The 26,376-nt window shown below is 42.6% G+C and overlaps 1 long non-coding RNA gene across 1 annotated transcript; it reads right to left on the bottom strand.

Moving 5' to 3' along the window:
- Positions 1 to 1,261: 1,261 nt before the first annotated feature.
- On the bottom strand, positions 1,262 to 25,839 carry LOC123612057 (uncharacterized). Its single transcript, XR_006719219.2, has 3 exons — positions 25,587 to 25,839; positions 5,950 to 6,048; positions 1,262 to 3,221 (listed from the first exon to the last, which is right to left on the bottom strand). It is a non-coding gene; the product is annotated as an uncharacterized LOC123612057 (long non-coding RNA).
- Positions 25,840 to 26,376: the final 537 nt, after the last annotated feature.

Below are 26,376 nucleotides of genomic sequence, written 5' to 3'. Positions count from 1 at the left end.
TGCTCATTAATTTAGCTTTTGTTGAGATTTTTCATACCCATTTATTGAAATTTCTGAACATAAAATGTGAAACTATATAATAATTAAATAGCTATCAATGTGACTTTATATATGCTTGTGATTCACCCCCACCAAACCTCATTGGGCTGATCAACATTCAAGAGGACACAAAGGAAATACATTCTTAGTCTCAGAGTGTGCAATTTGGAAAATACTTGGATGTACATTGAACTGAGATGCACCTGAACTCTAAGAAACACTAGTCTTTTGATCACAAAGCGGCCCCCAACTACTTGCATTTCACTTTCGTATCTCAGGTTTTAAACATTTGTTTGATCTTCCATTCAGTCAGTGGAAGTTTACCTAGTTTCCCTGCTTAAATTTAAATTCAAAGATGCCCAGACACCTGCAAGGTTGGTTGAGTGACAGGTAAGCAAACAGAGTAATGCTCTCTCCCCTCAGAGACATCTACTTACAAATCATGATCCAATTTTAAGAGGAACCTTCTGCTTTGCGTCAGCTTCAATGCTTCCTGGGTTGTTGAGTTGCTGGACTTGCTTCTTTATGTAAATTCCAGGACATTTAGTCATCATTATTTCTCTTGTCTACGTTAGAATTTTCACCCAATGGCACAAGAATGTGATGCTGCGTAAGTTTAACACTTGATCTTAATTTTTTTCCTAAAATATTCCCTCTGCCTCCTATTAAATTGATGAAAATATCATACAGTGAATAAAGGAGCCTAGAAAAAAGAAGAAAAATGAGGGCAGTTACTGTGCCACCTCTATGTATCAATTCCTAGCCAGCCTGCCTGGCTTTCTAAGACCCAAGACCTTCAAAGATGGCCTCCTTCTCCCTCTTGCAACCTCATCTTGGGCTACTCCCCTAAATGAACCTCGTGGTCTGTTCCAACTACATTTATCTACCCGTTTTTCTTCTTTCTCTTTGGAAAAAAAAAAAAAGACTGGCCAGTTGCTAGTCTGCAAGAAAGGACACCCATATTCCTGCCTCTAGTCTCTGCTCACATCATTCTCCTGCCATGTCTTCACCTCTTCAACTAAGTCCTCCTCTTTCAAAATAGAATTCAAGATCCTTCCATGAAGCTCTTTGGACCACCCTAAACCTCAGTTTACTTTCTCTTCCGAACTCCTGTAGCATTTTTCATCCATCCTAGGTGATACATGCTTTGTAGTAGACACAGAACACTTTTTGCGGGGGAAGCCTTTTTAAAATTCTTGGTCTTACTAAGATAAATCAAAACTAAGGCAAGCAGTGGTTAAGAATATTGAGTTTTGGTTATGATGCCCGACAACCAAGTGACTTGTCTTTAGCTCTTTGAAGGCAAGGTTCTGCTGAGCAAAGAGGTTTCCCCCAAGTTTCCCCCAAATGTAAATTAACCTAAATTGAGTTTCTTTACCTGAATCAAGCAATGGCCCTCTCTAGGGAAAAAAAAAATCTTCCTACCTCTAAACTGATGATTTGGAAAGTTCTCTAGAAAGAATTTTGTCATATTTGTGTCTGTAAACTATTACATTCCCAGTTACACCATTAAAATAGTCAAGGCTTTTATAACATCTCTTTTTGTTGCCCTCTCAACTTACCCTATTATGGGAGACCAGGACATACTCTGAGAAGGCAACTAGTAAAAATCCACATAAGATGGATGAACTGAGCAATATACAGGAGTAACTCACACCACCAAAGAAATACCAGTTATGCAAGGAGAGGCCTGGCTTTCTGAAGAGTGAGGGGAGACCAGTAAAACCAGCCCAGTGTCTGTGATTCCTCCAGGTTTCCCGGTTTTAAAGGCCAGGCTCCTGCTGGGAGGGATCAGGTTACATCTGCCAGCTGCCCCAGAACTTTCCACTTAACCCTTTTCAATCCACGACCTGGATGTTCCACTTCCATTTCTCTTAAAAGAAAAGAGCATCTTTCATCTTTGTATTTCCCCCATGTTTTCTTCCCAACACACAAGCACCTGGCCAAACCCCACCCCACCCCACCCCCACCTCCATGGAGCTGCCTGTGCCCACACTGACTTCCATGCCTCCATCTCATCCCTGGAGGCGTGTGTTGAGGGCAGACACCTGATGTGTCACATTCCCATTTCCTTACACGGTGTGCAAGTCCTAGTAAATGCTTGTTGTAAGTAAATGCGTAGTGGGTGTTTGTTGAGTGAATGACTGTCCCTTTGGACACCTGATTGCAATGAGCAGTCCGCAATAAGACACCTCCAACTATCTTTTTGTCATCATAAGCAAAAAGTTTGCCAAGGATCTTTAAGTTATTATCAAGGGTCTGGAGACTGAGTCATCCACCCATTTGCTGATTCATTTATTCATTCACTAGCCACTTTTGAGAGCCAGTTGTTTTCTAATTAACAAAGAACGGGGGATGGATTTTAGAAATTTTTCCTTAGGGATCTAACATATCTGAATAGATGCAAGGATTCTCTCTGAAAGTAGGGGAAATTTTCTTTAGGAGGCATGGGATAAAGGGATGGATAGATGGGATCTCTTCCTACAGTCCTCTTGCAAGTAACTGCTAGAAAATCGTTGGCAGAAAATCTATGACCTCATTGAACAGCATCTGTAGGATGTAAACGCATAATCCCGGGTATCTGCTTGCCAGGAAGGAGTAGAATGTATGATTAAGAGCACAAACTTTGTCAACCCACCGTGGCTCAGTTCGTAGTTCTGCTCCTAGGTCTGGGGGTAAACTTGGGAGCCTAGGCCCATGTTCTGGATGAATCTAGGAAGCAGCTGGCTGGGTGTTAAGGAACTAAATGCTTGAAGCCCCCTTGAACAATCCCGTTTATGAGGGAATGTTTTTGAGTTACTCAGTGCTGCCCTGGGAACCGCTTCTCAGCTGGAGGCAGTTGGAAATAGATCATCTCAGCCGTAGATCTGTCAAGGCTGCTGAGTTGTTTTTTTTGTTTTGTTTTGTTTTTTTTCTTTTCTTTCTTATCACTTTATGGTTCAGCACACAGAATAATTTCTTAGTGATCATGAAGTGTGTCCTGATAGCCAGCCCAGCCTCTGCACACTGCCTGCCCTAACTCTTCCGGTAGCCATCTCTGGAAAGATGGAGCTTCCTCCTGGGCTTCTAGAATCAAAGATGCCAAAAACTAGTGAGTCTTTTGTGTCTTTCACTTGGTGGAGCGAGGTCAGAGGATCACTATCTCAGGTGCTCTTGCCTGCAGATGGCAGGATCGGATTGGCCTGGAAAAGGATTAAGAGCAGAGACAGAAGAGGAGACCTCAGTTTTACAAAGGGCGACAGATGGTGGGAGGAAGGAAAGGGAAGAGATTCATTCCTATTCACTCACTGAGCACTTTCAAAGGCCCATAAGTGGCTCGGGAGGCTTCTGCAACTGCCAACGCAGAAAGGAGCCATGTGATAGACATTTAACCAAAAAAATGGCATTCCATGATTTAATAAACCACAAACCTGTCTAAGCTTCTATTTTCTCATCTATACACAGATCTCAGCAAGCTTTGTCTGAAAAGGGGCAGAGAGTAAATATTTTCAGTTTTGCACACCATAGTGCCTCTGTCGCAACTACTCAACTTGGCCATCGTAGCATGAAAGTAGCGTAGACAATACATAAAGGAATGGGCATGGGTAGATTTGGTCTGTGGGCCATAGTTCACCATCATCTTGTCTAATCCTGTCATCTAAGATGTAGGGTGTTGTGCAGACTGAATGAGCTAATCCAAGCAACATGCTTTTAGTACAGCATGCAGCAGACCAGCACTCAATAAATATTAGCTATTATCATTGCTCCAGGTTTAGACTCTCCCGTGTGTATGTGCTACCTTTGCTCACCTTAGTGAATGAGGTAGTCCTCCGTGCTCCTTGGGAGATATTCCTGTCCCTCCCCATCTTGAGCACATAGAGGGTGACACAGATGGGTTCTCTGAGAACCCTGAGATGGAGTTTAGGGTCCAGGGTATTTATTTAAGGACTGTGCTTAGGAGTAACCTGTGGGAAGAAGGAGAAGGGAGAAAGATTGGGCAGAGGGAGAAGTTGAATAGCCCAACAAACGCACAGGGATCTCTGAAGCTAAAATGGCCATTAGAGTCATCCCACATTGAGTCAAAGTGGCTGGGCCTTGGTTCCCCTAACTGGAGCGGTCATTGGATGTGGGCTGCCCTGGGAAAGGAAGGGCCTAGGGTGAGGCAGGTCTGCGGCTTAGGCACTCCTGGAGGGGCTGACAGGTGAAGACTGTCTGCTGACAGCACGCCCAGCAGCAGGGGCAACAAGAGTAGGAGAGGAAGGTGTGACCAATTCTGACCATGAATTGTGCATAGAAATGACAGGTGTCATTTGCAAACCAAGTATTTTATTGTTGTGGCAAGATCCTCCACAGCTCCTTCCTCTGTAGTGACCAGCAATTTCAAGGTGGTGACTGCTCCATCAGCCTGGGTCCTAGACCGACAACAGTGAACAGTTTTTTATCAACCTGTGCTGAAAACCTGATGTGAGCAAGAGTTAAAGCCACTGAGAGTTTAAGGTTGTTTGTTGCTGCTGTATTGTTAGCTCTCCGAGTCCTCAGCTGCTGCACTGGATGGATTTGAAGGTTCTGAAGTGAAGACACATCAGATAATCTTCCAAAATTAGGGAACTGGTTTGAAGCCACCATCATCATTGCCGGCATCATCATCAGAGCTAATGCCAGCATTTACCTGAATTTTCTAATTTAATTCTTATAACAACCTATGTATAACACAGACTTATTACCCTCATTTTAGAGATTAGGAAACTTTTATAGAGGTTCATTAATTTGCACAAGGCCAGGGGTCTGCAAACTATAACCCACAGGGCAAATCCCACTCACTCCCTGTTTTTGTAAATAAAGTTTTATTGGAACACAGCCATGCCCATTCATTACAAAGTATGTAATTATAGTTGCTTTCATGATACTGTGGCAGAGTTGAGTAGTTGCATATGGTCTGCAAAGCTGAAAATACTTACCATCTGGCTCTTTTCAGGAAAAGTTTGCCCACTCTCCCTCTCTTCCCCCAGCTCTTCACAAGGCCTGGTTCCAAACCAGGTTGTCTGACTCCAGAGACACCACTCATAATTCAGATAGAAGTAAACACTAGGTAGGCTTGAAGCCTCTAGGGGTGTTATAAAACTTTCCCATTTGCATTATCCTCACTGTACATTTTTTCACTTACAATTTTCATGACATTTATTTCCAGCATTATGACAGCTTCTGTATACTGAAAATCCTCCCCTAAAAAAAACACTCAGAAAATGCTGGATAAAATGAATAGCTGACTTGGCAAGAAATTAAGGTGAATCTTCAGAGGCTAAAAATGAAGTTGAAGCCAGAATCCAAAATGAGCATGGTGAATGCTCACTGAAGCAGGCAGCAGACCCCTAATGGCATTTTCTGGGGGTGGGGGTGGGGGGGATGACGAGGCAATAAACTGTCAGCATGGACACTTTGGAATGAGTCCCCATAGGCCCAAATTTCCACTGCAAGAGTGGACTAGAAAATATTTGCCCTGCAAAAGGAAGACCGCAAAAAAAGGGGGCTGGGGGTGTCTCAGCTTTGATTTTGGTTGAAGGAAAAAAAGGCCCCTACTCACTGACAGAGGTAATAACCACAATCCAAACCTCAAGTCTGGGGTTCAGATTCACTCTACGTGCCTATTCTGAAACTATTTTAAACCAAGGAAACTGATTTAAAATAGTCCTAGATTATTAGCTCCCTAGGCACTTGGCCAAGTAAACACAAATAGAGGGAACATCCTCTCAAGTCTCCTAAAATTCTCACAGATAATGCCCCAACAAAAATGAGCTCACAATGAAAAATTAGAAGACCACTCACAGAGCAAGACATCGCGAGACAGAGTAGCAGCAAGATCAAGCAGCAGAATCAGACAGAAAAGGTCTTTGGATGTTAGAGCTACCATGGGTAGCGGGGCTTGGCACTTACCACGTGTAGCAGGGCTTGGTTTTATAAAGGGCCATGTGGTATATGTTTCAGGCTTCGCAGACTGTGCAGTCTCTATCAAAAAGACTCCACTTTGACGTTCTAGAGTAAAAGCAGACACAAGCAGTATGTAAACGAATGGGCTCAGCTGTGTTTCAATAAACCTTAATTTAAAAAAAAAAAAGGAGTGTGCCAGATCTGTAAAATAAGTATATTTTAAATATTTAAAGAATTTAATATATAAGTAGAAAATACAGTACTATCATTAATATCCAGGCAGATTCTTAACTACTGGAAGTAAAAGTTATAGTTGAAATCTTAGGATTCAACATATGAGTTTACTAGCAGATTAGAACAACTGAAAAACATAGTTAGCAAGTTGAAAGTTGGATATGACAAAATTACTTAGAATATAGTACAGAAAGACAGAGGAGGAAATTATGAAAGAAAGATTAATAGATATGAAATTTGAGTGAGAAGTGCTAACATTTATCTAATCAGAGTTCCAGAAGGAGTGAATAGAAAGAACAGGAGAGAGGTAATACTCAAGAATTTCCATGGATACTTCTATTTAGGACCTACAAATCTCCAGAAAATATACCCAGACTAATCCTGGCAAATTGCAGAACATTAAAGACAAATTAAATAGCTTTAAAAAGCAGCCCCCAAAACAGACAGCTTAGCTGTTTGATATCTGATTTCTCATGAACAAGAGCAGACACCAAAATACTGTAAGCTAATGTCTTCAGAATGCTGAAAGAAAATAACTGTCAATCTATAATTGCATACCCAACAAAATTTGTTTCAAGAATGAGGATGAAATAACGATTTTTATATGAACAAAAGCTAAGATAATTTATTACCAACAGACTCGGTTAACATTTAAAATGCACAAGAAATAAAGGAACTTAAATGTATATATACTTTAGGAAGAAGGAAAAGAATCACCAAAGGGAGACTGGAGGTTTAAGAAGGACAGTAACCAGTAAGCAAAGAAAGTGGTAATCATGTGAATAAATCTAAATAAACATCAACTCTAATAACTTCTAATCTGTGAAGTTAAAAAAAACTGGGAGGGGCACATAAATAGAGGTACTATTCTGTCTCTTAACACGGGCACATTAAGTGTTCATGAGCGTGTGTGTGTGCGTTTGCACGTGTGCTGTACTATCCTCTATGTAGGATGTTTCTCAAGCCATTTTTAATAGAAATAAAATACTGGACAATAATAGCCCCTAAACTGGAAAGAGTTAAAGCCCTCTAAATTTCAGGAATATAATTTAGGGTAAATATAATTTAAAACTCTAACCATTAAAAAAATTAGAAATGGAATCTGAAAATTCCAAACAACTAGAGGAGAAGACAATGGAATAAGAACTTTATAGGACAAATAGAAAGCATGAAAAAGATAGTAAAAATAAATGGAAATGTATCAATGATCACAAAAAATAATAAATTAAACTTGCCAGCTAAAATTTCATTTCTTTTAACCCAGCTATATTCTTCTTATAAGAAACACTTAAAACAAAAGCACAGCAAATGTTTGAGGGTAAAATAATCGAAAAAGTTTTTAAGGCAAATTAATTTTCCCAACAAATAAAAATAAACTTCTACTTGCTTTCTGGAGTAGGCTTGAACTCCTCGTACAAAGTGACGTGTTATAATAAAACAAGAAGAAAAATTGAATATGAAGATAAATGAGAGATTACCTGTGTTCAAAATTAATACTCTCTAACAAACCTGAAAGTATGGAAAAATAGCTCCACTGGTGCTATACCTGTAGAATTCGAGCAAGCCTTGGCAGAAACCTGGGGTTTAACAGTGAGTTAAAAATAAATGCAATTTATCATTATTCCAGTTTGGGTCAAATTTCTTGACATAAAATGTAGTTTATAAAATAATCAGATAACATTTCAAAATAACTTGTATTTTGGGACAAAGGATGGTGAAATCATTCTTCATTGTATTAATATCACTCTAAAATTTATGAAGCATTGTTCATTTAAATATAAGAATTCTAGGGGAAGTATACAATAAATTATTTTGAAATACAAATGGATTTTAAGTCAGGGACAAAAAAATATACATAAGGGTGAGTAACTGCTGCATTAAAACAGAGAAAGATTAGAAAGAACCTAACTGAGTAACACAGGAATGGGTAAAGTGTGAAGCATGTGTAGAATGAAACATTTTTATAGCTATTTTAGTGACATTGGGAAATACCCATGATATAATTAGTGAACAAAATAATATACAAAATTCTAAATACAAAATGATCATAAACATATTTAAATGTAGTAAAATATGTCTAGAAATAGGATTAGGGGAAAAAAACAACAGAATATTAAGAGTAATAGGAAGATGAATATTTGTGTTTTCTACTTCATATTCTATTTTCCAAGTTTTTACAGTGAGCACTTTTATCATCACAGAGTAATTTTATTTCACATCTTTAATATTTTGTTAGTTTATATTTATATTATGGTCCAGAATCTCTGTGAATGAAAGAGTACGGGAAAAATGAATTCAGGAAAGAGACAACGTGGCAAGCCTTTAAGAAAACGTTTTAAGAGGCTGTTGTATTTCTAATTAGTATGTAACTTGATATTAAGCAACTTCCTCACTTAAAAGGTTCATGAAGGTGCAACAAAGCCACGCCCAGAGGTTGCTATGGCTACAGAGGTAAACCTGATTAGGTTGGTATTTACTCTGCTTCTGAGGTGAGGCCAGAGACAGAATGTCCCGGCTCCAGAATGAGACAAATCCCCTCTTTGTGCCTCTGTCTGGTCTCCTCCCCCATCTGTCCCTCCTTCCTCCCCTCCACCTCCCCTTTCCCATCTTTCCTCTCTACTTCTTAGGCTCCAGTGCAGTCAACACCATCAGACCCTGCTCTCCCTGACCCCTCCCCTTTCTGGGTCTCCATAGGGTGCTGCACTTTTCTGAGCAGCAACCTCACCATAAACGCTGGAAGGCAGGATTTCTTTCCCACTGTACCCTGGGTGCCCAGGACCTGTCCATGGTAGGTGCCAAGTAAACATTTGCTGACCAAATGAATGAATGAAAGAAATGAGTGGAGGCTCAATCTCAGTCTCTACTGTGTGTTCCTCTTCGTCTACTCTTCCTTAAATACAGTCATGCTTCAAGAGCCCATACTCAATTGCTTTTTCTTTTCCTTCCTCTTGTTTCCCCATGATCTCCCTTCTCTTTGTTTTAGCTAACATTCATATGTAAATGAACCCAACTTTTCAACTCAGCCTCATCTTTTTTCCCTCATCTGTATTTCCGTTGGACCTAAAGACGCCCCTTACTGTCATCCTTAACTCATCATCTTCCTATTAGTCATCCCTCCTCCTAAGAGCCCCAACTCTCTTAACATCACCACCACCATGCCCTCAACACTCCAGATTTATGCTCAGAGAAGCCTTTTACTCTCCTCCCACCCTCCCTGATGCGGTGGTCTCTCTGAAATTATGTCCCTCTTTCCTAATCCATTCCCACTGCCCCGTTCCACTTCTTACCAAGATCATCACCAAACCCTGAGGGATTTCTTTACTTGGAATCTGCACTTCCCAGGGCTGCTGGATTTATTTTCTAAACCATACATCTTGCTCAAAAACTCCTGATGTTTCCCTTTGCCTTCAGAATAAACCCAAGTACACAAGGCTCCTCAGTCATTAGGTCTTTTTCCTGCTTCGTGTCTCTCATCACACGTCCCCACAGCCACCACTCTACCCTCCTCAATCTCTCTCTCCTCTCCCTGTGCCTCCCCAGGCTTCTGGCTGGTCAGCACTCCCTTCAAGCAGAGTCCGTGACCATCACAATTCCCCACCCGCCTGGATGACATTCTCCACCACTCTGCCTCTCAAATTGCTCTGCTCCCTCCAAAGCCCACATGAAGTGTCACCTCCTCTGAGAAACATTTTCCCCTTTGGTTGGGATTAAGGGTGCTCTCCCCTGTGGTCCAATAGCCTCCCAATTATGCTTCCTTTTTAAAAAAATTTTTTCTTTTGTTGGGTGTTTTTTGGGGGGGAGGAGGTAATTCGGTTTATTTATTTATTTATTTGATGGAGGCACTGGGGATTGAACCCAAGACCTCGTGCATGCTAAGCATGTGCTCTACCACTAAGCTATACCCTCCCCCCATTATGCCTCCCTTTAGAGCACAGGTGAAGGTTATGGGCTACAGGTGGGTGGACCAAGGAAGACAGCGAGGTGGCCTCGAGAACCTGAGCACCGGGGATGTGAGGTTTTCCTCCTAGAGTGAGTCCAAGTCTTTGACGTTGAAACCACTCCTCCTTTTGCTTTACCACAACCAAATAATTCATGCTCTACCTCATCTCCTCACGGAACAAGATCTGGTCCATCTTCTACCTTTAAAAAGGTCAGAGTTAAATTCTGGCCCATTCCCAATTTCTCCTTCCTCTTTCCATGTGTGGTTATTTGGCAGAACCAAGAAATGGAAGGGAGGGTCACTGGCTTTTAGAAGAAGTCACTGCCAAAGGCAGCTAAAGCAACATAATATTTTCTTTGTAAAAATAATTTTGGCAGAACCTGGTTGTTTTCTGCAGACATTTTAAGCAACTAAAATGAGAGTTGGGATTGTGTTTCCAAACAAGTGAAAGCTGCCTCTGTTCCGCTCATGCTTCCCCCTACACTCTAGGAAGTGGAAAATTTATGGCAGAAGTAATTTCCTTCATTTTTCCATCCTCTTCACAAAGCAACCCCTGACCTTGGGAGCCTCCACCTAGAGCCAGAGCATAGACGACTGAACAGGAAAAAGAAACGCAAACCTTAGGAAGTAAAGGGTTCATCATACAAAGCCTTACACTCAAGCCATTGTCTCGAATGTTTTGGATAACTCGAGGTTTAGTTTAGGAAAGAAAATCTGAAACAGAACAATTACATCACAAATGGAACATTTATATAGTTACTGGGATAGAAAAATGTTCGGCGCAGGAAAAGCCTTCATGATTTCAATGAGATCCAGGTGGAACAGCCCTTCCAGCAAACATCTACACACCAGCCCATAAAAATGATGGAAAAGGCACAAGACAAGAATAAAAGCAACACCATGCCAGGTGCTCATCCGATTAAACCCACATCGTCTCTGAGCTTGTCCTTTCCAGCTGCTCCCACCATCCACTCTCCCTCCCTCCCAAGGGCTTACATCTTTCTCGTGCTTTGTGGGGTCTTCTGCGCACTGTCTTCCTCCCTTCCCTCACCAGGCAACCAAATTCTCTCCTGACCCAGGACTGGGGAGAGCCACAGGGAGAACAGAATGACCAACGCAACAAGTAATGGTGACAACGTCAGGAGCCCTTGTTGAGCACCAAGCGCTGGCTGGATGCTCCGCATGGATTCTCTCATTTAATCACGACAACGCTCAACAGTAGGTTCTATAACTGTTCCCATTTTATAGGTGTGGGAAATTAGGCTTAGAGGGGTTAACTATCTTGTCCAACATCACACAGCTGGTTAGTGGCAGAACCAGCGCTCAAACTTAATCTGACTCCAAAGTTAATCACTCTAACCAACAGCCTACGCATCTTCCCATAAGAGCTACTCATTGCAGATACCACCTGATGTACTCATTTATCTTCCCTCAAAACAAATGCAAACATTGATGCTATCTTATCCATTTTACAGATGAGGAAACATTGATATACTAGTGGAGCATATGCAGTATGCCAGGAAATACACATGGATATGTGTGTGTGTGTGTGTGTGTAGATACATGTGCACAGAATTCAGATTATTATTCATATTTTACACATGGGGACCCTGAGACTCAGAATAATTTCCTGGTTGGAAAGTGTCAAAATTTGGATTAGAACTCAAGTCTGCTTGTATCTAGTTTTGACTGCATACTCCACACTGCCAATGAATGGGCCTTTTAATAAGCCCCAAACTGCAGCCCATAAGCACATGTCCCCTCCCAGGTCTGCAGCATCAGGCGTGGTGTATGGAACCAGGTAGAATACGCAGAGAGAACTCATGGGGAAGAAAAGGCGATGGGGGAGGGAGCAGTGGGGAAGTGGGGGTCACAGGCCTGAGCTACTTGGAGACAAAACAGTTTGCTTCCCTGAGGCCCTCAGGAGAAGTCACCACAGTAGGCAGTGGAGGAAGTGGGATGTGTACGAGCAGGGCGCAATTCTAGCAGGAAGAGGAGAGGCCATGTTAGAGCAGGATGGAGAAAGACTTCCCTCCCAGCCTCATGGGAGTCAGAGGGATGGCCTCCTGCTGGAAAGGAGGGCTCCCCTGTCCCCAAAGCCCACTGCCCCTCCTCCAGTCCCACCTAGGCACAGCTCTTCCCCATACTCCCTGGACAAAAGGAAACCTGCTTTTTGTACCACAAAGAAGGCCACGTTATAATCTGCATGGGCCCATTTCTACAAGTTCTGCTCCTGTATCTGTCGTTCTTACCTGGCTCTTGATCAAAACTACACTATTAGGGAAGTTAAGAAAACCCGCCCATCTCTCTGCCAGTGTGTGCAGCGCGTAGTCCATACTGTGTCTGGGGTGATCACCCACCACTTTATTTGTGATCAGAGAAACAAGCCAAGTCCTAGAGGAACACCTTTCCAGGCACAAGATTATAAGCCAAAAAGGACTAAGAAGGATGGAGACCTGGGAAGTCAGAGGAAAAATCTTATCAAGGGATGAAGGAGAATGGGAGTCAAGGGTGAGAGAAAAGCGACAAGCTGGAGAAATGACTGGACCACTACAGGTGGTACCTCATACCTAATCCTTAGTTGAAAGTGAGAGAAACTCATCAGGCAGAACTCTTCTGTGCTAAAATAGTTCTGACTTTCATTCAAAGAGGATGAGATGCAAAGTGAGCTTGGAATGTTAACATAAGCATGGCCATTCTCACACAAGTGAGGTGAGTCATCTGCCTGAAATGCAGCAGTAGAAAGAAGCAGCAGGTTCAAAAGAAGCAGGAAGAAACAGCCTTATATGTGAAAAAGAGACGCCAAAGATGGCACCGTCCTGTGCAGGGAGCCACTTAATAAGAGTGGACACAAGATAGAATTACAGGAGGAATATAAACTAGGGTCCTTCTGGGGTGAGCATTTACCACAATGGCCCAGGCAAGGATGAGGCTTTCTGAAAGCAGACCACAGAACCACAAGCAAGCAATCATAGGGGTAGGGACTTGATCTATCTTTATGTCTGTTGGATTCAGTTTGCTAAAATAGAGTTGCTTATAAATTTTTTTAACATTCCTAGCTAACAATTTCAGTTCTCAGATAGAAGAAGAAGCTGCCATTCTGGATATAACTTTAACCAATGAGAAAGAACTAGTTTCTGGACAGAAATTATAGGAATCTTGGGATAACATGACCATGTCTTTTGGGAGTCTATAATAGCCAGGGCAGAGAGCACTGCACACATTCGAAGGCAATGTAATAATGAAGAATTCCAGTGGAAAGGAAAAGGATAAGACAGCTCTTAAGCCAATGTGGCCACACCGAAAACTTTCTCATGAACTCGTGTGTTTTAAAAAAGACCTATTCATGGGAGATAATGAGGGATGTGTAGTCAAGAATTAATACAAAAACGAACGTTTTCAGGAAGGCTAAAGCCTCAGCTACTGGGAAATCCAAGAAGCAAGAGAGATTGTAAAGGTATTCTGTGAAAGCTTCAGTTTAGAGAGAGAAAGAGAATGGGGTGGGGGAGGAAGGAGAGAGGGAGGGAGGGAGGAGAGAACAAAAGGAGAGAGATAAAAGGAAGAAGGAGGAAGAAGATGAGGAAGGGAAGAACAAGAAGGAACTGACAGGAAGATGGTGTCAGGTTAACAGGCAACAAAAGGTCCAAATTGCCAAATACTCAAATTCCCTCTTCTGGAGCAAGGAAAACAGATTTTGAATTTTAATCGTGCAGCAAAAGAGACCAAGAGGAAAGAGGAGCACACAATAAGTTAGGGAATCAGAAAAATCTAGGCATATAGATTATTTCAAACCTCTGCCCAGACAAATTATATTGTAGAGTACAAAAATGATGTGCAGATATCATCTCAGAGCTACTGGCAGTGTGTTTGAGAAATCATGGAGAATGGGAAAGATGCCAGACACCTTGGGAAATGTTCTAGCTTGCAATATATTGGGGAAAAACCCCAACAGATACTGAAAACTAAAGATCCATAACCTGGATATGATTCTCACCAAAGAGGGTGAGTCCCACTGGCCCCTGTGGTGGTTAAAACACATGGGCTTTTTTCATGAGACATGTTGCAAACTAGAGTCTTCCAACAGAGGATGGTCAATGTGATGAGAAAGTTGGAAGCCAGGCTGTACAAGGGAAGGCTGAGAGGTGAGTACAGCACAGAAATCACACAACTAAGAAAAGAATCAAAGATTTGAAATGTCTGTATAAGAAGCTGTAGAGTCATTTTATGCTGCCTTCAAAACCAGAACTAGAACCAACAGGAGACATTTTAAATAGGCATTTTTTCCTTAATATTTGTAAGTATTTTCTGTCCATTCTTTCATTCGACAAGGGTTTATTGGGCACCTACTTTGTGCCAGATTCCGTGCTAAGCACTGAGGATACATGATAGATCTTGTTCCCACCTTCACTGGACTTAGTCCTACAGAGAAAAACAATAAATAAGTAAGCAAGGAACATAACCACAGATTATAGCAAGGCCAGGAAGGAAAGAACAGGGGAAAGAGAGAGAGTAAAATAAAAGTATCTACTTTAAAGATGGCTTTAGGGAAAGCTTCTCTGAGGAGGTGACAGTTGTGCTGAGAGCTACATGACAACGAGGGTAGAGTTGTGTGAACACTTTGGGGGCAGAGAGAACAGCAGGTGCAAAGGCCCTGAGACTGGAAAGAGCTTGACTTGTTCCCAGAACTGAAAGGAGCCAGGAAGGTAAAATTGGTGAGTGAGAGAGAGGAAAATGTGAGATTGTGAGGCAAGGTGGAAGAGACAGACAGGAATGAGGGATGAGATGTCACAATCCTAAGGAATTTAGAACGTATTCCAAGAGATACAGGAAGCCATTGAACATTTTGAGCCGGAAAGTCACACGATCTGATTGATGTGTGTTTTGAAGGTTATTCCAGCTGCTTGGTAGTAAATGGATCTGTGAGGGGCTGACAGGGAAGCAGAGACAGCATTGAGGAGGCTACTGCAGTACTTAGATTGAGGGTGTACAGTCAAGGTGGAGAGAAGTTCATTTGAATTTTTTTTGAAGTAACATAGACAGAATTTCCTGATGAACTGAATATGGAGTTTGAGGGCTAGGAGGAAAAGTCGTGAGAATGATACAAAGCTGGAATCGGGGGTCAGGCCTTGAGCGGCCACCTGAGCAGAGACTGCAAAATGGGACCTGGAACCGGGCTGGCAGGATGGGCTGGAAAGACTAAGGTTGCATTTGATTCAGTGATGACAACAGAACTCCTGAAAACACATGTCAAGCACCTACTTCCTGCTGTGGGTCTCCCAAAAGCTCCAGAAAACAGGCTTCTGGTTTGGCACAGTTCTTAAACTGCAACCGGTTATACACTTTATCACAAGCACCAATAAATCGTTTCCATGGAAACTTACAGCACTCCTGGTGAAAACAACAAGAAAATTAGCAAAGTCACGTATCTACTTTGCTATATGTACAGACATATTGTATTATTACATATGCTATGTATTATATATGCATACAGCTTATAAAATTGTAGTCCTTTGCTCATAGCTTAAAATGTACAAGGCACTCCTGCTTTCCTGCTTTCAGTGCACATAATACACATTAATACCCAACAGACGCGAATGCCACACATTTTACTAAAGACAGCACAACATTCTCATCCTGCTCATCCTCCTCATCAGGAGAAACTCTCTCTTAAAATGAGAAGTTTTTGAAAGTTAAGACATGAGCCTTTCTCATGTCAGAATGGATCCTCAAACTGAACCCTCTCCGTCCTGTTTCACTCCCAATGATCTCCCTTCCACCTATGAAAAGTTTCCTCCCTCCAAGTATCATAAATATTGGACACTACCAGCCGTGCACAAGAATTTAAGTGTGGAAAGGATTCTTCGCTGGAATATATCAATCTTTAAAAGAGAACCAGGCCCTAACCACAGATAACTGTTGAGACTAGATCTGTGGGGCTGTCAGCCGCTGATACCACATCTGTCTGGCAACACTTAAACATTAGGGTTGTAAACTCCAGATCACAAACAGCGGAGCCTCAGCCACACCAAAGAAGCGATCCGTAGCTAGGCCACCTAAAATACCACTGACAGAATTAGGTTTATGTGGGAACCTAACCCTGGATCCCTTTCTCAACACTAAATTCATTTGACATCTAATACTCTTTGTTGGAGAGGAAGAGAGGAGAGAAATACAAGGCACAAAGCTGGCCAGCAGGTGTGATTTTACATGTTTCTTATTCAGGGGCCCAGGCTGCGGTTTCCACTCCAATAGGGTGTTTTGTCTAACTGTCTGGGCTGTAAAGGGTGTTGTCCCACAAACGATTTGTCACACCACGAGAGCTGCATATCTGGGGACAGAGACAGCCCATACCACATGGCAGAAGGCACTTCTCTTGTCAATTATTGTTCTCGGTGGCAGGTGATTTCTCTGACGGGATGTCATGATCTCGTCAGGACTCTGAGTCTATTGCGTGCTGGGTGATAACCTCCACCAGGCAAAGTCGGCCAGGAAGACACGGCTGTTAAAACCAAAGAGAATAAATGGCTAAAGAACTTTCACACAGTAGCAACTGCTGGATGGTTCTTTGGAGAAAATAATGTTTGAAAAAGACAGATTTTACTACCAGATGCTGGTTTTGGCATAGATGACCTTAATGAGGTTAAGGGTAGGTCTTAAAAATCTCTACTTTAGATTTTTTTTTCCCATTCAACATTTGTTTTATCCAGCTGTACCAATGAGATATCTTCATAGAAAAGTACACAATTTAAAAGATAATGGAGTCGGCCAGCCAGTTGAATAAAATATTGCAAAACTGCAGCATCAATGAAGCATCCCGCAGAAGGAGTCAACTCAGTCAGGAGTGGGCATCTGGGAGAGCTTCTCTTCTTAAAAATCATCCTGTGGGCATCTGCTCGTTTTTATCCACAAGAGAAAAAATAATTTTGATGCAATCATCAATATGAGAGAGAAGCCCAGGCAGAAATTCGGACCTGCCCTGCGGAGAAGTGGTGGAGGGTAGAAAAAGAAGACGGGAGTGTGGAGGGGAAACTCTGAAAAGTACTCAGAGAATCGGAGAATTGTAATAGGGAAGGATGGAAGAAAAACAGCTTGGGCCCCTCTGGGAACTCTCTTTTCCTGAGACATAAAACCCTTCTGGTTTCCCCTTGTCTGGAATCACAGTCCACAACACCAGAAACAGTATGTTCTTATTTTCCGTTGTGAAAAGACAAACAACCATGAAAACAATTTTAGGGTAGTTTTCATAGAGAGGAGGGAAGATTTTCTTTGCACCAAATTAATTAGGCTATTGGAGGAAGGGACAAATGCAAGGGGGAGGGGCACCAGCAGTGACAAATGTTCCCAGGAGTCCCACCAACGACTGGCTCTCAGTCATGGCCACCTGTGCCCCATCCTTCGGCTTCCGTAAGAGTGGTAAAGACTGGGTCTGCCCTAGAGTTGATTCAATTGAGCAGATCTGGATTGAATATTTATGACAGTCTTTCTGCAGATTCAGAGAACTACGTGGCCTAGGCAGATTTTCTAAGGCAGCGCCGGCACTTTGATCTTCTGGAAGCTCTGACATCTGTTCTTTTCGTCTGTGCATTCATACGCTTGTAGCAAAGCTCAGAGCAAAACCATGGAACAGCAATCTGAGGCCCTCTAAGCTTGTCCAAAACTAACAAGAGTGGAGATTTACACTTATTGAGATAATAGCATCTCACTAATGCAAGCCAAGAGGCCACCAGCCCATTTGGATTGTAAAATATTCTATGTGCTGTGGAACAGAAATACTGTTTTAGAAACAAATTCTAAGTTTCCCCAGAATAGCTGGCCCTAGAGTGCAGTATTACGGCCCAAGTTATGAGGGCTCTTAGCCCCTACACAGGACTTTAGTCATCATCTCCTCAAAGGTTCTCCCTAGTTAACCAAGGGGTGCTAGGGTAGCAGGGCCTCATGACTCAGGAACAAGGCCCCCCTCCCTCACTGGCTGCAGTCTAAAGCTACTGTGAGTACTGGGCTCATAAAGACAGCCCACCCTGCAAGGCCTGGCTCTCCTCTGCGGTGACATTTCTGAGCCCTTGGGATGCTAGAACTAGTCCACGGATCGGGAGGCTAGCATGGCCCACACGCCAAGTCTTGTGGATCAGGCTGAAAGGCCACTTGCTTGACTCCACTCCTCTAAGGTCTTCCATGAACACAGCTCCTGCAGCTTCTGAACTGACTGCCTTCGTGCGGAATGTGCTTCCTGGCTGGCCTGCCAGCCCACCCATCTCACTCTCTCCCACTGCCCTCTGGCTCTCCTAGGCCTTTCCACTTGTGAGCCCTTCATCTAACCAGGGGGTTGGCTTCTGGTGGAATTACAGGTGCCACAGCAAGTTATGGAGAAGAGGGATGGGTCCCCCTCTGGGAGGACTCATCTTCTCCATGTGAGCATTCCCCTCCCAGATTCTTGCAAGACTGATGGCTCACTCTGGGTGAGACTCATGGAGTTAAAGCCTTCACCATGTACATGTAGATGGGAAGGGGCGAGCAGGAGCTGGAAGACATGGCTCTGCGCCCATCTTAGTCATCACTGGCTGGCTGACTTGCAGCGGCCACCTCACCAAAATCAGAGTCCCACCCAGTGGACGCCGAGGGAGCACTGAGCTCTAAATGCCTGAAGGATGTGACGTTGTGAGGGAAAACAGAATCAGTTTCCTATCTTTTGATGAGAAAGTTTTATACTTGTCAGGAAAGGAATTATTATTTTCCAAGTCAGGAAAACTTTTACAGCCATTAAAATAAACCCAAGAACCTAAGAGAAATGAAAACAGGACCACACAAAACCTTGTACATAAGTGCTCATAGCAGCATTCCTCATAGCAGCCAAAAAAGTGGAAACAACCCAAGTGTCCATCAATTGATGAACGTATAAGCAAAATGCAGTATACCCTTATGATGGAATATAATTTGGCAATAAAAAGTAATGAACAACTGATATGTGGTACAACGTGGATGAACCTTGAAAAACATTATGCTAAATGAAAGAAGCCAGCCACACACACACACACACACACACACACACACACACACACACACACACACACACACACACACAGAAGCTTCATACAAAAGGCCACATACTGTATGATTCCATTTAAATGAGATACCCAGAATAAGCAAATCCATAGACAGAAAGTAGCTTAATGGTTGCCAGGAGCTGTGGAAAAGAGGGCATGGGGAATAAATGCTAATACATAAGGCGCTTTTTCAGTTTCATTGTCCAGTGTGTATAGATCATATTTTGTTTACTCATCACTGATGGACATTTGGGTTATTTCTACTTTGGGGTTATTACTAATAATGCTGTTCTGACATATTCATGGACAAGTTTTGTATAAACATATATCTGCAGTTCTCTTGGGTCTATACCTAGGGGTGGAATTTCTGCGTCAGATGGCAACTGTACGTTTAACATTTTGAGGAACAGCCAATCTTTTTTTCACAATGGCTGCACCATTTTATAGTCCCAGCAGCATGAGGGCTCCATACTCCCCATCCAGCCAGCATTTGTTACTCTCCATTAAAAAATGTTTTCTAATCACAGTGTCTTAGTGGGTCTGAAATGGTCCCTCATGTGATTTGACTTACATTTCCTTGATGGCTAAGATTCAGAGCATCTTTTCACGTGCTTATTGGCCATTAATGTATTGGAGAAATGTTTATTCACATCCTGTGCCCATTTTTAAATTTGGTTATTTTTCTGTTTATTGTTTAATTGTAAGAGTCTTTTACATATTCTGAATATTAGACCCTTAACAGATATGAGATTGCAAATATTTTCTCACAATCTGTAGACTGCCTTTTCACTTTCTTGATAGTGTCCTTTGACCTACATAAGTTTTAAATTTTGATAAAGTCTGATTTATCTTTTTTCCCCTCTGATTATCTATGCTTTTGGTATCATGTCTAAGTAATCATTGCTAAATCCGAGGTCATGAAGATTTACATCTATGTTTTCTTCTAAAAGTTTTATAATTTTAGCTCTTACACTTAGAGCTTTGATCCATTTTGGATTAGTTTTCATGTATGGTGTGAGGTAGGGTTCAGGGGACTCATTTGGTTTTACATGGATAAGCACCGTTTGTTGAGAGAACTATTCTTTCTCCATTGAACAGTCTTGATACTCTGGTTGAAAACAATTGGCCATAGATGTATGAGGTTTTTTCTGGGATCTCAATTCGATTCCATTGGTCTATATGCTTATCCTCTGCCGGTACTACACTCTTAATTAATGTAGCTTTGTAGTAAGTTTTGAAATGGGAAATAGGAGTTAGCTTTGTCCTTTTTCAAGATTGCTTGGGCTATTCTAAAACTTTTGCTGCACCTTGCATCCATACTGTGAAATGGTGTTCTCTCTCTGATGCGCCATTAAAGAGAATTAAAGAGAGCAAACAACGCCAAAGTGGCTTTGTCTTTATACTCTCCTTTCTCTGCGTTGGTTATGCTACCCCATTTTAAAATACAAAAGGATCCTTCTCTTTCTCTACATTTCACTTCACTAGCCCCATGGACTTGTACAGTATTTCTCTATTTGTAAAACCCAGAATGCATGTCCATATACACATGGTAAAAGGCACCTCTATTCCCTTTGTGCCAATGTCACGCTTCCTGGGCAAATTCTGCGGTGATTCTAAAAGGCTGGAATCCCTTAGAGTCTTGCATCTCTCATAAAGAACAAGTTCAGTTTGGGGGCCAATTATTTCTGTTTGGGGTTAATGTCGTTAACAAGTTGAACTCTTTCTAAAGAATTAAAACAAACAGTGTACAGCAGTTACAAAGGGAGAGAGAAGAAAATCTATTTTAAGAGTCAGAGGCGATGTACCTTTCTGGGAAAAAAAAAAAAAGTTGCCTTTTTTTTTTTCTATTTGAAATCAAACAGAAATACAGTTCTTCAACTATCTACTGTTCACAGATAAACTGTTGTATTGTCACAGACCCTGGCAACAACTGCATATTTTAATGAGGTGGTTGGCAGAAGCATTTAATGCTACCACCCTTCTTGTTTCTGATAAATATATTTTGCTACACTAAGTCAAACAAGGGTTTGCAAGAAGGCTTCAGAAAGGCATACAGCAGCATAGATGATCTGCTCAAGGGGCACAAGCAGCACTGGGCGGCTCTCCGGGAAGTTCTAAGTTTAACAGGTATATTGGGGACAAGAGAGTTCTTCTAAGGGCCTTTTCCTGCTTTAATTGGCTGGCTTAGAACATGCCCGAAGGCCCTCAGCAGCCCCCACAAGAGCAAAACACAAGCCCAGGCAAACCGGCTGCTTCAGCTACTCCCTGAATCCTTCCATCCTTGACTGCAGAACTTCTCCTCCATGAAAGGAAGAAATCAAATTCTGGACGCAAGAACTGTATTAAAGAGGCCCTGACTCTGGGCAGCTGTGAATCCTTTATCCCTTTTATTCTACATAACAGGAACAGCTCTGGAGAAATTCGCAGAGATGAAAATAATTTCAGCTGAGGAACTTCAATTGGGAGTGACTGGATGTGTTCCGCTGAAGACAGAAAACATTATGAGATCCAGCAAATCCATAAAGCCGTAACTGCCATGGGAGAGATGCGTGAGATTAAAAAGTAGCACCGCTTTAATTTGGAAATATATTCTTCAAATACCAAGCCAAGTGCAAACAGCAGAGACTAGCATGAGATGGGGAATTAAGTATTGTGACCTAATCCTTGAAAGTCAAAACAAAACAAAACAAAACAGAACAAAACAAAACAAAACAACAATGCTATAGTTGCAACCCCAGGTGCAAGGTTAGGGCTGATTTAGAGAAAAAAAAATTGTATTTTTAGATTTTGTTTCATAGGATATCCAATAATATGGCAAACACTGGGATCAAATTTGATGACAAATAATGCTGGCCGTGAGAAGCAGCAGGTGGTGTGATGCTAAGCATGTTTGGGGTGTGTCTCATTATTGAAATATTCTCAAACAGTGAAGAGAGGCCAGTGGAGGCGCTGGCCATGCACGGCTTCACAGCAGCTGTGTAGACCTCGGGTCTGCTGCTCTGTGTCCACGGAAACTTCTCTGCCTGAGTTTTTTTAGGATCCTCTTTCTTCCTCCCAGCTTTGACTGCACCCCAGGGCTTCTTCCAAGTGTGGGAGTGGGTCTCCCTCAGAGATGGGAGCCCGCGATCCTAACGGCCTCGTCCCTCCTCTGCTTCCGCCTGACCTTCAGCCGCGAAATTTTTCCTCAGGAGTTTGCCTTTCTTCATCCTTTTGAAAATCACCCCCCCTGGAGACAAGGTCAAAGGAGCCTGACCCCCTGAAAACCATTCTGCTTGGGAACGCCCTTCACCTGAGGATGGTGATCACTGGGGCACCCGAAATAGCTGGTGATTCCTCATCTCCACAGGGGGACATCGGCCTGAAATGGACTGACATTACAGGCAGCTTCTTAGTTCAACATAAAACAAGGGCACCCTAACAACAGCCACGCAAGTGCTCTAATGTTACACAGAGAGGATTCTATAACTTCTCTCCAAGTCACTGACATGTGGTAAAGGGGCCTATGAAGTATACAAGTCTGGGAAGACACATGGAAGGTCTAGAGCTGTGCCAGCCAATATGGTAGCCATGCCACCTGCGGCTGCTGCACACTCGAAATGTGGCCAGGGTCCCTGAGGGATGGAATTTCAAATTTTATTTCATTTCAATTCATTTAAATCTTCAATTTAAAAAGGAACGCAGTGTATAGTATTTTTCTGTAGGACACAACTTTATTGTTTTGATAGGGCTACTTTTGATTTATATCATGGAGATTATCAGTGTCGCAGTGCACATATCAGCACGTGTATTACTTCTAGTCTTTATTCTTAATTTTTAAGATATCAGTTACAGGTTGAAATGATAATCTTTTTGATATAATGGTTTAAATGAAATACACTGTTAAAATTGATTTCCCCTCTTTCTTTTTCCCCTCTAATGTGGCCACTGGGAAGTTTAACATTATATATGTAACTTGTGTTATATTTTAATCAGATGGGACTAGTGTATCAGACAACTGATGTCTTCGGATATGGAAACAACAAAGTTGTGGCACACTTGGGAAGGAGAGAGGGTTGGGTGAGGGGTTATAATGCCATTATTTCTTTGGTTTTTATCCAAGGATAATTTCTTTCAAACAACTGGGAAAATGGAAAATGTTTAAGGTTTGCATTTTTTTATTGTGTGACAACAGTGTTTAAAATTTTTCATATATTGCCAACTGGCCCTCTGCCCCTAAAATCAGTTCTAAAGTTAAGGAATAGAAGGACTTTGTATACAATGGTCCAGGGCAGGATTGTCTGACATGTGGCCTCATGTGGCGTTATTTCAAGGGTCCACGAATCCATGTGGGCCAAGCAGTGTCTGGAGACTGAATAAACAGCCTCTGGCTACTGGCATTACAGTCTTTCAAAAGGGTAGGCATTGCCGTGATTAATAAAACGTAAGTTCACTTTAACATGTTACCAAATTCAGAGTAGTTAAGGGGTCATCATATATTTCTGCAATCAAAAGACCCTAAAAGTCAGGTGCTTTTACCTGAAGTGTTGGATCTTTGCTAGCTCATTCGATGTCTTTGTACAAATTAGAGCAAGGCATGTCAGGGATTCAAGCCCCAACTATTCCCTAAGGGTGTGACCTGCATTATAATTTGCCACAGCCCTGATATATTTTGATATTCAAAAAGTTCTTCAAACTTGAAAAGGCTAAATTGTATCCTGGAGAATACTGCAGACAAAAAAAATGTTGCCCGTCATTTCAGTTTAATAATGAATGTTGCCTGGCATCAAGCATAAGCCACTGCAGCTGCCCCAATGGTGTGCCCTGAGGGGAGTTCAGGATGGAGAAAAAACAGGATACTGGCTCCAGATAGCTAACTAAGATGCTTATCAAAGAAAAAACCTCAATAGGGTTTTTAAGCCTAAAATCGTTGAGATGTCTATTTTTTGTGATTAGCAGTAATCTTTTAATGCTTGACTATATACTTTTTTCCTAGCAAAAACTCACACATACCCTGGCTCCTCCCTTACGTCTTTGGAACAGTCTCCATGGAGCTATCTGAGAGGCTGCCTCCCGGGCTATAGTCCTCAGTAAGGCCCCTGAATAAAACATGACTCTCAGCTTTTAGCTTGTGTGTTGTTGTTGTTGTTGTTCTTGTTTTCTTAGTTGACAGTACCCAACAAATAAGAAATGGATGCTCCACCTCCCAGGACCCTGCCTTTGCCACTGTCCTGAGTCAGTGTCCTTGCTTTTGACCTGGAGGCTAGTGAGGTCTGCCCTTGTGGGCTCAGCCAGGTCTCAGGAAGAGGGTGGGCCCACTGCTGGCATTCACATCACCTATCCCCGTGGAGGCTGGAAATGGGAGCCTCTGGTCCCATTGCCCCAAAGGTTCTAGAAGGAGCAAAGTAAAAGTTGGAAGGAAGCTGCAATCAGGATCCTCTGACCTTTAATCTAGGAATTCACAGTGGAGTGAAAAATAGGCTATGTCTTCAAAATACGTTAAAATTTATTTAAATTTAGAGAACATGGTTTCTCAGCCTCAGCACTCCTGACATTCTGAGAACTCTTCGTTGTGGGCTGTCCTGTGCATTAGGATGTTTAGCAGACTCCTGGCCTGTGTCCACTAGATGCTGGTAGAGTCCCCTCCCGGTTGCGACAATCAAAAACGTCTCCAGACACTGTCAAATGTCTCCTGAACAGGAAAACTGCCCCAGTGGAGACTCATTGATTTAGAATATCAAAACATTTGTGGTATTAGCTTATTTTCGTAATTTTCATGATTTAACTTTTTATAGCTGTGAGTACATGGACTTCGGAATCTGGCATATCTAGATCCAAATCCTGGCCTACACATTACTAGCTGTGTGACCTGGGGCGAGTTACTGAACATCTCTGCTCCTTAATTTCCTCACCCATAAAATGGGGCGATAACCATGCTGCACTCGTAGAGATGTTGTGAGGGTTAATAAGACAAAGTTCTTAGTTAGTGACGATGACTATCAGCCAGTACACTCCCGGGCCCCCTTTTGTACTGGCCTAATGCCGGGTGTCTGCGGATTTACTCTAACGTCAAGGCGGCCTCTGGTTTCTGTGTCAGTGTGGCAGCGAAGAACCTCTGAAGTCCGAGAACCAGGGTTCAGACTCCAGGTGCGCTCTGGACTGAGTCACTAAACCTCTGAAACCACAGTCTTTCATCTATTTTTTAAAGAGAGAGAGGGAGGGATAATGAAAGACTCTCCCTTGCAGGGCTGTTGTGGGGATGAAAAGACGTATCCAGAGACTGAGCTTATTAATCATTGTTAGGTGGTGCGAGGCTACACGTGAATGCAGGGAAAAGCAAAGGAAGATGTTTTATGAAATTTCCCCCAAATCATTTTCAACCTTCCTGCCCCACAGCTGACCCACCCCACCCAGCCCAAGGAAATCTGCTCAAACCCCAAGAGCCCTCATACCTCATTTTGTGGACGTCTAAGGGCATCACTCCCGTTCCTCGTGGCTACCTCTGGGGGCTCCTCTTCCTGTTCCTAGAAGTGCTCCTCAGTCTCCCGGGCTGCGCTGTTTCCAAGCCCGCTCCGACGACTCCTGGGCTCTCACCGTGATGAAGCCAGACTTCTTCACGCCACGTCACACTGACGTGGACGCAGTGTCCTCCCCTCGCCAGCACTGCAGTCTCTGATTTGGCCACAGGTTCTCTGCTGAGCCTCAGTTTCCTCACCTGTAAAATGAGGCAGTTCAAGCAACCCTTTCTCCAGGAAGTGTGGCCTCACTCGGGGCAGCAGGTGCTCCTCACCTGCCATGCTGGGCATTTCTCTGTCCCTGTAAGTCCACCTCCTTTTAAACCCGTTTCCTTACTAAACCATGAGCTCCCTTACATCAAAGACTGTCCTGTTCACATTTATATCCCAGACGTAACTCCTGCCACAAGGCAAATCCTCAACAAACGTTTGTTAAATGAATGAGTGGGAGACAGTGGGAGATATTATCATGGTCCAAAGCTCTAAGTGGGACGAGCTGGGGTTTTTTTCCCTTCTCACCCTTCACTTGCCTTCACTTACCAGTTATTTGCTGGGAATACATCTTTTATAAGGTTAAGCAGAGATAGACACTAGGTTAGCATAGTAACTCATGGCTGCCAAGCTATGACAAGTGGTTAATATTTGCAAGATAAATGTGAGTGGAGTTGGGGATTTTAGTTTCTCTGGAGAAAATCTCAAGATTTGATTGCTGTCCCTTCAGAATGAA

Source organism: Camelus bactrianus, chromosome 15, assembly GCF_048773025.1.
Source record: "Camelus bactrianus isolate YW-2024 breed Bactrian camel chromosome 15, ASM4877302v1, whole genome shotgun sequence".
Classification (NCBI taxonomy): domain Eukaryota; kingdom Metazoa; phylum Chordata; class Mammalia; order Artiodactyla; family Camelidae; genus Camelus; species Camelus bactrianus.
The sequence above is the reverse complement of the archived record's forward strand: the minus strand, read 5'-3'. Positions and strand labels throughout refer to the sequence as shown.